This window comes from Schistocerca serialis, chromosome 9 (assembly GCF_023864345.2).
Source record: "Schistocerca serialis cubense isolate TAMUIC-IGC-003099 chromosome 9, iqSchSeri2.2, whole genome shotgun sequence".
Lineage (NCBI taxonomy): Eukaryota > Metazoa > Arthropoda > Insecta > Orthoptera > Acrididae > Schistocerca > Schistocerca serialis.
The window spans coordinates 225,300,031-225,314,405 of NC_064646.1; positions in this window are offsets into that span (position 1 = coordinate 225,300,031).

A 14,375-nucleotide genomic window follows, 5' to 3' on the forward strand; every position below is an offset into this window, starting at 1 on the left:
ATCTTGTTGGCAATTTGTGTCCATGGCTTCGTTTGGTATGCGCCCCACTCGAACCCTACCATCAACTGTTACCAACTGAAATCGGGACTCATCTGACCAGAGTACTTTTTTCCGGTTGTTTAGGGTCTAACCGAAATGGTAATGAGCCCAGGAGAAGCACTACGGGCAACGTTGTGCTTTTAGCAAAAGCGCTTGCGTCGGTCGTCTGCTGCCACAGCCCATTAACGCCAAATTTGCTGCACTGTCTTAACGGATATGTGTGTCGTACGTCCCACATTGATTCCTGCGGCTATTTCAGGCAGTGTTTCTTGTCTTTAGCAATGACAACTAGCAAACGCCGCTGCTCTCGGTCGTATCCGTGATGAGAGACAATGCCTAAAATATGATATTCCCGGCACCCTCTTGACACTGTGGATCTCGGAATATTGAATTCTTAACGATTGTCGAAATAGAATGTCCTATGCTTCTAGCTCAAACTACCATTCCGCGTTCAAACTCTGGTAATTCCCGTCGATACTGCCGCCATCTGTATATGTGCATATCCCTATCCCATGACTTTTATTACCTCAGTGCATATTGGTCCTTTCGTCTAGGTACGCCCGCTTGTAATCTCCCCACGGAAATTACCCTCTACCACGCAATAATTAATAATGGTCAATCAAATCAAAGTATCTGATCAGATTTTCTAGTAATATATGCGCCGACAGCTCGTAGACGCCAAGGTATTTTTCTAGTACGTTTATTCTTTGGAACAACGGAGGTACAGAAATGTATGCTCCATGGTTATTATAGAGAGAGAGAGAGGAACAGCTTCGGAAGTACCGGTTGGAAGATTGTCGGATTGCTAAAGGAGATTTATTTACTCTTCGTCGCGCTAAAGCGAGCTAGGAAAGTTTGTGCCGCTAGCGTGATAAAGAGAAAAAAAAACCTGTAAAAGAAAATTACATGAGACTTGGAACCAACAGAAAACGGAACATGTACGGAAATGGATTCAATATACAATTTTCCTCAGAAATAAGGTTTGTGACCATTTTATTCTAGAGTGAATGACGAATGAGTTCTCTGTTTGAATCATTGATGATTGTCTGGGCCCTGTAATTCACTGGGAAGTTTCAGCTGTGACGAAGAGAGCCTGCAATCTCTGAGTTTTTATAAATCGTCCAAAAAGGCTTCGTCCACATCTGAAATTTTAGATCTGTCGTAAACTGAACGAATTGTTCAAACGATCGATTTTCCCAACTGAATGCAGCGCTTAATAATAATAACAAATGTAAAGATCTTTTCTAGCAAGCCAGCCGCTGAATATTAAGACGAAGGGCTCCACCAGAGACTCTACTAGGCTGATTTCACGTAATTAATATATTTAAACTGTACACAGATAAAGGACAGAGAGAGAGATAGAGAGAGCGAATGAAATTCGAGAAATTACTCAGAATCCTCCATTAGCATAATTGTTTGTCTGTCTTTTCACGGATCAGCCTAATTAGAAAACACGAAGCCCTGACTTTATTGTACCGATTTATGTGTGAGGGTGAAAGAGCGATAAAGGCGACAGATACACTTCTGTACAGACAAAACATTACACCAAGTTAGCGGCAAGCTGCATTCATATAGACTTTCATCATTTACAGAGTAGAATTCATTATACGCTCTCGAAATTTTAGGTGCAGACTTCACCGTGATCCACAAAGGCTCTTTTGTAGAGTCTGTCATTAAGGATTTTTATGCATCTCCGTGACCCTTTCCCGCTACTAAATGATATATTTGGTTTGTTAAACTTTAGCTTGTTCTAAACGAGGAAAAATGTAGGGTGCTTTTACGGAGACGAGCAGGAGAAACGATCACGTAATGTTCGAATACAGTAACAGTGGACTGCTGCTTGACACAGTCACGTTGATTTGTAAGTGGGGTGCTTCTGTGTTGGCAGCGCTGTGTAGCGCTTTGCATTGGATCTCTGACTGTGCTTTCTTTGTAAGAGACTGTGGCCAGTCGGACTCGTTGTTGGAAGTTAATTGCCAGTAGTGTTGGGCAGTTGGAAGTACTGTTGGACAGTTGGAGGTGAACAGCCAGCAGTGATTGATGTCAGATGTGTGAAGTTAGCACTGATGGAGGGTGGTGGTCTGAAGTGTTAGCGTAGGCTAACGGTCTGTACATGTTCGACTTGGAGATTGAATATTATTGTACTAGATCTCAATGACGATTTATATTCGGTGTTTGAACTGGATGCCACATTATTAAGGTAAGAAATACATTATTTGGTTTGCAACAAAATCTTTCCTTTGCTAACCACATGCCTATTAGTAGTTTGTGGCTTTAGTAGTTAGAATCTTTTATTTAGCTGGCAGTATTGACGCTCGCTGTATTGCAGCAGTTCGCGTAATGAAGATTTTTGAGTGGTAAGTGCTTAATGAAATGTATAGATTATTTTAAGATTTTATTTTAGTCAGGGCCATTCTTCTGAATTAATTATTTGAAGTCAGGTTGTAATTTTTTTTTTGAGCAGTCAGATTGCGCTGCACTAGAACATTGTGGGTCAATGTTGACACGATAAGAAAAAGTAGGTTCAGTACGTTCAGTTTTACTCAGCTGTTTCAGAATCAAATAACGTAGAAGTTTCATCTTATCAGTCATTCTGCAATTTAAGTAGAGATTCACACATTTAAATAATTTAAATAAAGAAGTTTCAGATTAAACGTCTAGGTGTAACGTTGCAAAGCGACATGGAATGGGACGAGCGCGTAAGGTCGACTGTGGGAACTGAGTGGCGACTCGCTCACTCAAAAATGAGGCTTTAATTTATTTAAATGTCAGTAGATACCTTCAGATCCTCCAGGCTATAGGTGAACAATAATGTAGTTCCTTTTTTGTCCGGGTGAGCCACCGTAATGAGGGATTTAAATTGAAAATACTCTGAAGAGTTAAAGTTACCAGTACAAAAATTGCAACTGAGGCCCTAGTTTTATCACGTGACTGCATTAAAAAATGTTTCAGGAGTAAACGTTTGTCTCAGATTTACCCAGCGAGTTTTTTTTTTTTTTTTAAAAAAACCCGCACTCTGTGCGAAATTACCGAGGAAAAAAATTAAACTACTTTCATATTAATTTATTAGGGAAAATAAATTTTCATCACTGAACTAAAATCACAATAAATGCGTCAAACATTATTGCAGGCGGTACGCTTCAAAGAAATAACTTCCAAAAAGTCTTTGAAAAATGTAAATGATAACTGCAATAGCCCAAGCGCAGTTAGTCCTGCCTGTATATACTGGTCTGTCAAGAAAGAACACGTTACAAGGACTGTAACAAAGTCTCAGTTGTCTTCCTTTTTTCGCGACAAAGGCGGGTTAAACGAAAATCGCATTACAGGAAGACGTCTAAGCAATTCAGACGCTTGCTGCTAGATTTGTTTCCAGTAAATTCATTCTACAAGCGAGTGTTAACGGGAATTCTTGTGAACTCAAAAGCGCATCGCTGGAAGGAAGAAGACGTTCTTTAAGCGAATCGGTATTGAGGAAGTTTAGACAACTGGCATTTGAGAGTGTCTGCAGCAGGAATACTAGAATACACGGTGCGTATCACGAGGTGTATGCGTAGTAGCAAACCGCGCCGCTGACAGAGTGAACCCAACCAGCGCTCAGTAGCTCGCAATTGCCGTTACATATTGTGCTGTAATTGCGTTTACGAGGAAAACAAGATTGTTTACGGCAGTGTGACTTTTTAATAGTGACTGGCGATTAAGTTCAGAGTCGCACAGTAATTTTGAGTGGAATATAATGGTTTGCCGTGCAATCGCCAGTTAGAAATTAAGATTCATATATTTCCTAAAAACAACGAGATGTAACGAAAAGAGATAAATGCGTGCAAAAGTTCAGATTCGTTTTCAGTTGAACATGCTCCTGTCTGCTCAGTGCATATGACTGATTCGGATCATGAAAGGAATTTCGAAAGTGAAGTGTTGAATACTATATCGAAAGTTTAAAGACAAAACATTAACCGTGAAAACACACTGCTGTAAATGGGGCTGTGCATGCTTATGCGAACAATTAGAAACGATGGAAGTACCAACTAATGAAGAACTTACTACTAGACAAAACATTAACCGTGAAAACAAACGCTGCTGTAAATGCGAAATGCATCCTTATTTCAACAATTAGAATTTATGGAAACAGAAATAAAGACCTTACGCAAAAGAATGCTGATTTATAGGATCGTCTCTCTCGTTGTAGGGCTGAGTTGCACGAAATTAAAACATGTTCAAAAAGTGATTCAGGGCTCTTTTCCTGACTATAATGGCTTAGTTACACGAAATTAAAACATGTTCTAAAAGTGATTCAGGGCGCCGGCCGTCGTGGCCGAGCGATTCTCGGCGCTTCAGTCCGAAACCGCACTGCTGCTACGGTCGCAGATTCGAATCCTGCCTCGGGCATGGATGTGTGTGATGTCCTTAGGTTAGTTAGGTTTAAGCAGTTCTAAGTCTAGGGGACTGATGACCCCAGATGTTAAGTCCCATAGTGCTTAGAGCCATTTGAAACATTTAGATTCAGGGCTCTTTTTATGATTATCACCAACAAGTGGTCATCAAAGAACGATGTACTAATTGGTCAGCTGAAGATATTGCAAAGGCTGTAACTTTGCATTGTCTGTCTTATAAAGCATTATCTTTTGTCAGAGACGTATTGGAAGATCCTCTTCCTAAATATGTCGTTACTAAAAAGAAGAGTCAGGCACCTTAGCGTTCCTCCAGGTTTTATTGATTTTTTCTGAAAACTCGAAGTTATTAACAAAATTTGAAAAAAGCCGTAGTTCGGAGGCTTTACACTAGTATTTCACCGACCACAGAAAAAAATTGTGTAACTGATACAAAGCTTAATAATAATAACAATAATAATAATACACTAAAATCTGGAAAAATCTCGATTAAATTCATAGCTATGCATGAGTTAAACACGTGTGCGCCGTGTGTCAATAAGCTTCAATGTAGTGCGGCGTGGCGAGAGGGTTCACCTGATTTCACAGCTCTCAGCCCGCCTGAGTGTAGCCCCTACCGTGTATTCTAGTATCTACAAAACAATCCAGCTGCCACCGCCATACATCTCGAGTAACGACCACGGGGACAAGGTAAGGGAAATTAGGGTTCGTACGGAACGATGTAGCTAGTCGTTGTTTCTTCGCCCCATCTGCAAGTACAGCGGGAAGGGGAATGACTAGTTGTGGTACAAGTTAGCCGCTACCATGCACCTTGTGGTGAGTAACAACGGCAGGAAGGAGATGCATTATCCCTTGCAAGTCACGGTCAATAAAAATCCATTACTAGAGAAATGAAGAATACACGAACCTCTCGTGCAAAAAGGCAAATAAATCCAAATTGCTCGTGCAAGGGATAGTCATAAAATTCATAAATAACTATATAGTCACACGCAATATCTTTCCGAAGAAAGGCGCAGGCCATTTCATGAAGGGTTCTTAAACAGACACACAATACTATGGGCCTACGTCGCTGACGTCAATACGGTGTAGAATTTTTGAATACGTTTTATGCTCATGTATTATGATATTTCTGGATATCGAAAACTGGAGAAATCAAAATATGTGTATATTCCGAAAAAAAAAAAAAAAACGTTCGTGTGAAGCTCAGCTCGCTCTGTTAGCCCACGAGGCCAAGAATGACGTAGATACCAGCTCCTATGTTGATGCCATTTTCCTTGACTTCCTGAAGGCCTTCGAAATAGTTACACATTGCAGCATAATAAACGAAATACGAGCCTGCACAGTATTGGATAAACTCTGTAATTAGACTGAAGAATTCCTAACAAATGAAACACAGCATGTCCTTCTTAATGAAGAAAAATCTGAAGGCTTGAAAGTGATTTAGAGCGTATCCCAAGAGAGTGTTAAAGAACTATTATTTTGCGCAAAATATAAATGACATGTGGGTAACTTCGGAAGTTATCTACATTTTGTGGATACTGCTTTTGTATTCAGAGAAGTCACGACGCTAGAAAATTTTATAGAAATGCAGGAAGATCCGCAGATCATCAGTCCTTGGTGCAGGGAGTGGCACTGACCCCCAACATAAACAAATGGAGCGTATTGTGCACAAATAGGCAGAAAAAACATCATGATTGCAGAACAGTCACTGGAAGCAGTCACATGCAACAAATAACTGGGAGCATGCTGTCGAGTGATTTGAAGTGGACCAACGACACAAAACTAATCGCATTTAAAGCAGATGCCAGACAGATTCCTTGGGAGAGTCATAAGGAAGTGCAGTACATCTACGAAGGAGGCAGCTTACAAATCCGTGTGCCGGCCGCGGTGACCGAGCGGTTCTAGGCGCTTCAGTCCGGAACCGCGCGACTGCTACGGTTGCAGGTTCGAATCCTGCCTCGGGCATGGATGTGTGTGATGTCCTTAGGTTAGTTAGGTTTAAGTAGTTCTAAGTTCTAGAGGACAGATGACCTGAGATGTTGAGTCCCATAGTGCTCAGAGCCATTTGAACCATTTGAACAAATCTTTGTATCCCTGAATGTTGATCGTTAGTCTGAGATCTGTAACAGATAGGTTTCCCTAAGCACATGGCTTCTATATGTAGTTGCGCATCCACCCAGCGACATATGTTTCAATTTAATTACCGCCGCAGTTGTCATAAGATCTGAGGTCTCCAGCAACTCAAATTGGCGACCCTGCTAGGATCTGAATATTTTAAAATTTAGGAACAATCGGAAAATTTCACAGACTATTACTCAAGTGAATCAGTTTTTACATGAATGATAGAAAACTGTCACATCTTGCATTGAATTATATGGCCAGCATATGGTGGACATGAAGCCGAAGCAAAATTAATTACGTTTATTACAAAGTGCAAAACTGAAATCACTCAGTTTCTAATCACATATATCTGTAGGTGTTGAAACTGAAGACAGCTGATAGTAAACAGAAATATTAACTTCGGAATTTAAAAAATTGTTCACGCATGAGGATACTACCGCATCAGTACTTGAGCGCTGCACAGACTGACAAGTAGAGAGACGGACGTTAACATTTGCAGCATTGACGGAATTCTAGTCGACATTTTACGTTGAATACGGTGTTTATGTACAATAATCAGCACGGGTTCAGAAAATATCGCTCTTGCGAAACTCACATTTTTCTTTTCACACATGATATCCTGCGAACCGCGGATGAAGGGTAACAGGTAGCTTCCATATACAGAGGTTCCCGGAAAGTGTTTGACATGGTGCCCCACTGCAGATTCTTAACGAAGGTATGGGAAAACGGAATATGTTCCCAGATTTGCGAGTGCCTCGAAGACTTTTTATGTAATAGAACCCAGTACGCTGTTCTCGATGGCGAGTGTTCTTCAGAGACAATGGTATCGTCAAGAGTGCCCCAGGGAGTGTGATAGGATCGATCTTATTCTCTACATATATAAGTGATATGACAGACAGGGTGAGCAGCAACCTGCAGGCGTTTGATCGTGACGCTGTGGTGTGCGGGAAGGAGTCGCCGTTGAGTGACTGTACGAGGATACAAGATGACTTATAAAAAATTTCTAGTTGGTGTGAAGAATGGCAGCTTCCTCTAAATGTGTACAAATATAAGTGAATTTAGATGAATCCAAAAACAACCCTATAATGTTAGAATACGGAACAAGGGCTTAACGTTGCAAAGCGTTCTGAAATGGAACAAAGGCGTAAGAAAGGCGAATAGCTGACTTCCGTTTATTGGGAGAATTTTAGGAAAGTTTAATTCATTCGCAAAGGAGACGGCGTTTAGAACACTAGCGTGACCCATTATTGAGTACTGTTTGAGTGTTTTGTATTCCTACTAAACCGCATTAAAAGAAGACATTGGAGCAATTCCAAGGCGGGCTGCTGGATTTATTAGCGGTGAGCTCAATCAACGCATGTTACAAAGGTTCTTCCCGAGCTCAAATAGGAATCCCTAGAAGGAAGAAGACGTTCTTCTTGCGGTAAACTATGGAGAAAATTTAGAGGAGCTGCGTTTGAAGCTGACTCCAGAACGATTCTACTGCCATACGTTTCGGTTAAGGATCATGGAGATAACATAAGAGGAATTAGGACGCTTACGGAGGCGTATAGACGAACGCTTTTCCTTTTCTGTATTTAAGAGTAGAACCGAAAAGAAAATGACTAGTGGAGGTACAAGGTATCCACCAACACGCCCCATACGGCGGCTTGTGGAGTGTGTACGTATATGTAATACAAGATAGACAGTCATTAAACGATCATCAGTAAGTGCGGTAAAACTTGGACATAGTGTCCACTTACTGTAATGAATGGCAACTTTTCTAAAAGTGGATAAATGTAAGGAAATGCCTGTAAGAAAGAGAAGAACGCCTTCGTAGATGATTGGTTAACGTCGCTGCCTTCTGTGCGGAAGGCCCCTGCCCAGCTTCGATTCTGAGATAAGCAGATCTGGTACGGGGTCCACCTACCCTTTCCGGGCCAAATGAGGAGCTGCTTGAATAAAGAAGTAGTGGCATCACCAGGATTTATCTACTGGCAAAAACTACTGGAGGGAGTGGGAGCATGTTGATCACATGTTCCAAGACAAGATCATAGATTCTTTCTTGCACTGTTTTGTAAGCAGCAGCGAGCCAGTCGGAAGAGGCCTGATCCGTGATTAGTGTTTGCATTTATAAAGAGAACGAGCATGATAGCGGTGCTCCATTACAGGATTAGTGGTAAACATTACGAGCAAGTCAGATCTGATCAAAAGTGTTCAGACACCTAGAAGCGGATATTAATATGGACTCTGTCCACCCTTCACGATTACGACGACTTCAACTGTACTGGGGACACTTTTAATAAGTTTAGGTGTGCCAGTGGCTCTTGAAGATTGGCAGCCCATTCTTCCTCGAGATCCGAAATCGGAGAAGGTAGTTGGACTCTGGGGTGTGGAACGAAGTCGACATTCTAATTCATTCCAGAGGTGTTCTTTTTGGTTCAGGTCTGGTCCTAGCAGGTTAATCCATTTCAGGATTATTGTTGTTTGCAAACCATTGTCTCATACACTGACGAGCGTAAGAAGCTGGTACACATGCCCAACATAGTGCACGCCCCCTGCGAGCATGCAGAAGTGCCGCAACATGACGTGGAATGGACTCGACTAACGTCTAAAGTAGTGCTGGAGGGAACTGACGCCATGAATCCTGCAGGGCTGTCCACAAGTCTGTAAGAGTACGACGCGGTGGAGATCTCTTCTGAACAGCACGTTGCAAGGCATCAGAGATGTGCTCAGTAATGTTCATGTCTGGGTAGCTTGGTGGTGAGCGGAAGTGTTTAAACTCGAATAGTGTTCCTGGAGCCACTACGTAGCAATTCTTGATATGTGGGGTGTCGCATTGTTCTGTTGGAATTGCCCAAGTCATCCGGAATGCACAATGGATATGAATACACTCCTGGAAATTGAAATAAGAACACCGTGAATTCATTGTCCCAGGAAGGGGAAACTTTATTGACACATTCCTGGGGTCAGATACATCACATGATCACACTGACAGAACCACAGGCACATAGACACAGGCAACAGAGCATGCACAATGTCGGCACTAGTACAGTGTATATCCACCTTTCGCAGCAATGCAGGCTGCTATTCTCCCATGGAGACGATCGTAGAGATGCTGGATGTAGTCCTGTGGAACGGCTTGCCATGCCATTTCCACCTGGCGCCTCAGTTGGACCAGCGTTCGTGCTGGACGTGCAGACCGCGTGAGACGACGCTTCATCCAGTCCCAAACATGCTCAATGGGGGACAGATCCGGAGATCTTGCTGGCCAGGGTAGTTGACTTACACCTTCTAGAGCACGTTGGGTGGCACGGGATACATGCGGACGTGCATTGTCCTGTTGGAACAGCAAGTTCCCTTGCCGGTCTAGGAATGGTAGAACGATGGGTTCGATGACGGTTTGGATGTACCGTGCACTATTCAGTGTCCCCTTGACGATCACCAGTGGTGTACGGCCAGTGTAGGAGATCGCTCCCCACACCATGATGCCGGGTGTTGGCCCTGTGTGCCTCGGTCGTATGCAGTCCTGATTGTGGCGCTCACCTGCACGGCGCCAAACACGCATACGACCATCATTGGCACCAAGGCAGAAGCGACTCTCATCGCTGAAGACGACACGTCTCCATTCGTCCCTCCATTCACGCCTGTCGCGACACCACTGGAGGCGGGCTGCACGATGTTGGGGCGTGAGCGGAAGAAGGCCTAACGGTGTGCGGGACCGTAGCCCAGCTTCATGGAGACGGTTGCGAATGGTCCTCGCCGATACCCCAGGAGCAACAGTGTCCCTAATTTGCTGGGAAGTGGCGGTGCGGTCCCCTACGGCACTGCGTAGGATCCTACGGTCTTGGCGTGCATCCGTGCGTCGCTGCGGTCCGGTTCCAGGTCGACGGGCACGTGCACCTTCCGCCGACCACTGGCGACAACATCGATGTACTGTGGAGACCTCACGCCCCACGTGTTGAGCAATTCGGCGGTACGTCCACCCGGCCTCCCGCATGCCCACTATACGCCCTCGCTCAAATTCCGTCAACTGCACATACGGTTCACGTCCACGCTGTCGCGGCATGCTACCAGTGTTAAAGACTGCGATGGAGCTCCGTATGCCACGGCAAACTGGCTGACACTGACGGCGGCGGTGCACAAATGCTGCACAGCTAGCGCCATTCGACGGCCAACACCGCGGTTCCTGGTGTGTCCGCTGTGCCGTGCGTGTGATCATTGTTTGTACAGCCCTCTCGCAGTGTCCGGAGCAAGTATGGTGGGTCTGACACACCGGTGTCAATGTGTTCTTTTTTCCATTTCCAGGAGTGTAGATGCAAGTGATCAGACAGGATGCTTACGTACTTGTCACCTCTCAGCATCGTATCTAGACGTATCAGTGATACCATATCACTCCAACTGCACACGCCCCACACCATTACCGAGCCTCCACCAGCTTGAACATCCTCCTGCTGACATGTAGAGTCCATAGATTCACGAGGTCGTCTTAATACCCGTACGCATGCATTCGCTCGATACAATTTGAAACGAGACTCGTCCGACCAGGCACCATGTTTCCAGTCATCAACAGTCCAACGTCGGTGTTGACGGGCCCTGGCGAGGCGCAAAGCTTTGTGTTGTGCCGTCATCCAGGGTACACGAGTGGGCCTTCGGCTTCGAAAGCCCATATCGATGATGTGCTGTTGAATGGTTCCACGCTGACATTTGTTGATGGCCCAGCATTGACATTTGTAGCAATTTGCGAGAGGGTTGCACTTCTGTCATGTTGAACGATTCTCTTAAGTCGTCGTTGGTCTCGTTCTTGCAGGTTCTTTCTCTGGCCGCAGCAATGTCAGAGATTTGGTGTTTTAACGTATTCCTGATATTTACGGTACACTCTTGAAATGGTTGTACGGGAAAATCTGCACTTCATCACTACTTCGGAGATACTGTGGGCCATCAGTCGTGCGCCGACTGAAACACAACCACGTCCGCCTCCGTTGCGTAGCGGTAGAGTTGCCACTTACCACGCAGGGGCCCGGGGTTCGATTAGCGGCAGGGGACTGGGTGTTCTGTGTCCTTCATCATCATTTTCGTCATCATTGACTCGCAAATCGCCGATGTGGCGTCATTTAGGAAAGGACTTTCATTACGGCGGCCACCTCCCCCGAATGGGGCCTCCCGGTCAACAATTTCCGTTATAACACCACGTCCAGACTCGCTTAAATCTTGATAACCTGCCATTGTAGCAGCAGTAACCGATCTAACAACCGAGCCTGATTCTTGTTACCGACCGCAGCACGGTATTCTGCCTGTTTACATATCTCTGTATTTGCATACGCATGCCTATACTAGCTTCAGTGTAGATGCTGCTTTCTGACAGAGTGCACTTCTATGCTGATACTATTATCGTCTTCGAACTGTTCATTTGCTGTGTAACAGTACACAATGCTGTAAAATATGTTAAGTCCTTCCTCATTTGGCGTTTTCTTAAGAGCAATGAGTAGATCACCGACTAACGACGAAAACAATCCCCGATACCGTAACACCGTCTACCCTTCACTTCACTGTAGGCACTACACGTGGTATCAGGTAACGTTCTCCAGGCATTTGTCAAATCCAAACCCCTCTATATGATCGCCATATAATATAGCATGATTCGTTACTCAGTGTCACTCCTTTCCAGTCATCCACTTTCCAGTGGCATCGTTATTTGTACCGTCTCAAACGTCGCTGAACGCTGACTACAAATATTTGTGGCTCACGATGAGCTGTTCGGACAGTGTATCCCATTCCTTTTAACTCCATACGTACACTCATTTGGCTACCTAGACTCTGGAATTCAGAAGTGATTCCTTCTGCTGATTCTGTGTGATTTTGTAAGACCTCTCTCCGCAATGTTCGACGGACCCTGGAAGTCAGTACATGAGGGTTTGGTTGAGCTGTCGTTGTTCCGTCGCGTTTGTACTTCACAATCACGTCAACAGTCGACATGAGCAGCTTGAGAAGGGCTGAAATGTGCCTGATGGATTTGTCACTCAAGTGACTTCCAAGGACTTTTTCACGTTCTAAATCACTCGCCTCTCCTGACCGACACGTCCTGCTTTATAACTGCTTCTTTGCTGGCAACACGGTACTTCCCGCCTTCTTTTATACAAGCGGATCCGCATCTTGTGACATCTAGTGATCAGTTCCGCATTACATAACTGTGTCCAGATACTTTTGGTCAAATAGCGAAAGTATTTAGGGACAATGCGAAGAAACGACATTAAGTGGAACAATCACATGGATCAGTACCATATAATGCTGATACGAGGCGTATTCGGAAAATAAAGTCCGGCTAGGCGCGAAATGGAAGCCACTATGAAAATCCGATGGAACTTAGCACGGATGTGTTGAGCAGTGTTTTTAGTGTGCCTGTCGATTGTTTCACGTCGCTCGTTTCAGTTCAAAGTGCAAAGTGATCACGTAGAAATGCCTAAAAGAACAGTGTCTTCCACCAAGTACGTGTATCTGGTGAGAGATTTCGCCTGAAGTGATGCATCCCACATAACATAAATGTCATGCGTTTCTTTCTTCAAGACAATTTTCATCCGCATTCTGCAGGGGCAATGTAGACGTTCTTGCAGCTTATTCGATGGGAACGTTTGATCACCCACAATACAGCTCTTAATTGGCTCTTTCCGTTGTTCATCTCTGCTCACATGAACTGCTGGCTACGAAGACAATTTTGGCACAAGCAACGAAAGGCAGACCAGTGTAGAGAATTGGCAGAAAAGAACAGGCTGCTGCTTTCTGTAACGAGGGGACTAGAAAGTTTGTACAACGCCACGACAAACGTCTAATTCGGAGTGGCGACTATTTGAAGAGGTAGCTGGGAGATGTGGATAACTGTTGCGAATAAAAAGTTTTTTTATTTTCACTGTGGTTTTCATTTCGCGACCGTTCGGACCTTACTTTCCGAACAGCCCTCGTATTTTTTGAAAGGTTTCTGGGGAACTGCAATGCAGCTATAAAGAAAATTGCACAGAAGATGCTAGTGCTACCAATTCTAGAGTGTTGTTTCAGTGTTGAGTGCTTATCACGTAGGCACGACAACCGAAATCGAACAAATTCGGAGTCGAACCGATAAGATCGTAATTGACTGGCATAGTCTATACAGAAACATGCTGAAGGAATTTAAATGTCAATCTTTGCAAAAATAAAAAGAAATAACAAAAGCTACAACGGCGTAGTTGTCACGGAACCCTAGTGGGTATATTTAGATAACCTGTATTCGAAGGAAACTGTGCGACCACTATGCTGCCACCGTCGTATATCTCGTTTAGGTATCACGAGGATCAGGTAAGAGATATTAGGAAATGCAGAGAAACATGCAGAGAGACGTGCAGACTCAATACGAGAGTGGGACACAGAAGAAAATCTATGGTATCGGTACGATGTACCCTGCGCCAGGAGTTGTGCAGTGGCTTCCGGATTATTTATGTATATGAAGATGTAGAATCACTTAGTAGGATATGACGGCTAATAGCACGCATCAAACACGACGCAGGCACACTGCATTCACGTCGATAAACACGTAGATTTACTCTGTAAACTGAACCGCATTTCGCAGCACGCCATCCAGTTTAGATGCAGGCATAGAACTCTGCTTGCGAAGCGAACACATACTCTATTAAATAGATGGACTAGTTACAGCGGTGCTTCATCTCTCGATAGTTATCCGAGTGTCGTGAAGAAAACTAAAGTTTGCATGTGTAGTCAGAGAATCATTCAAATGTTTATGTTCCAAGTATGAACTGCTGCAGAATGAGCATACATTGGTTTAAATAAATTTCGGAGACAAATAATTCTTAACTGAAACAG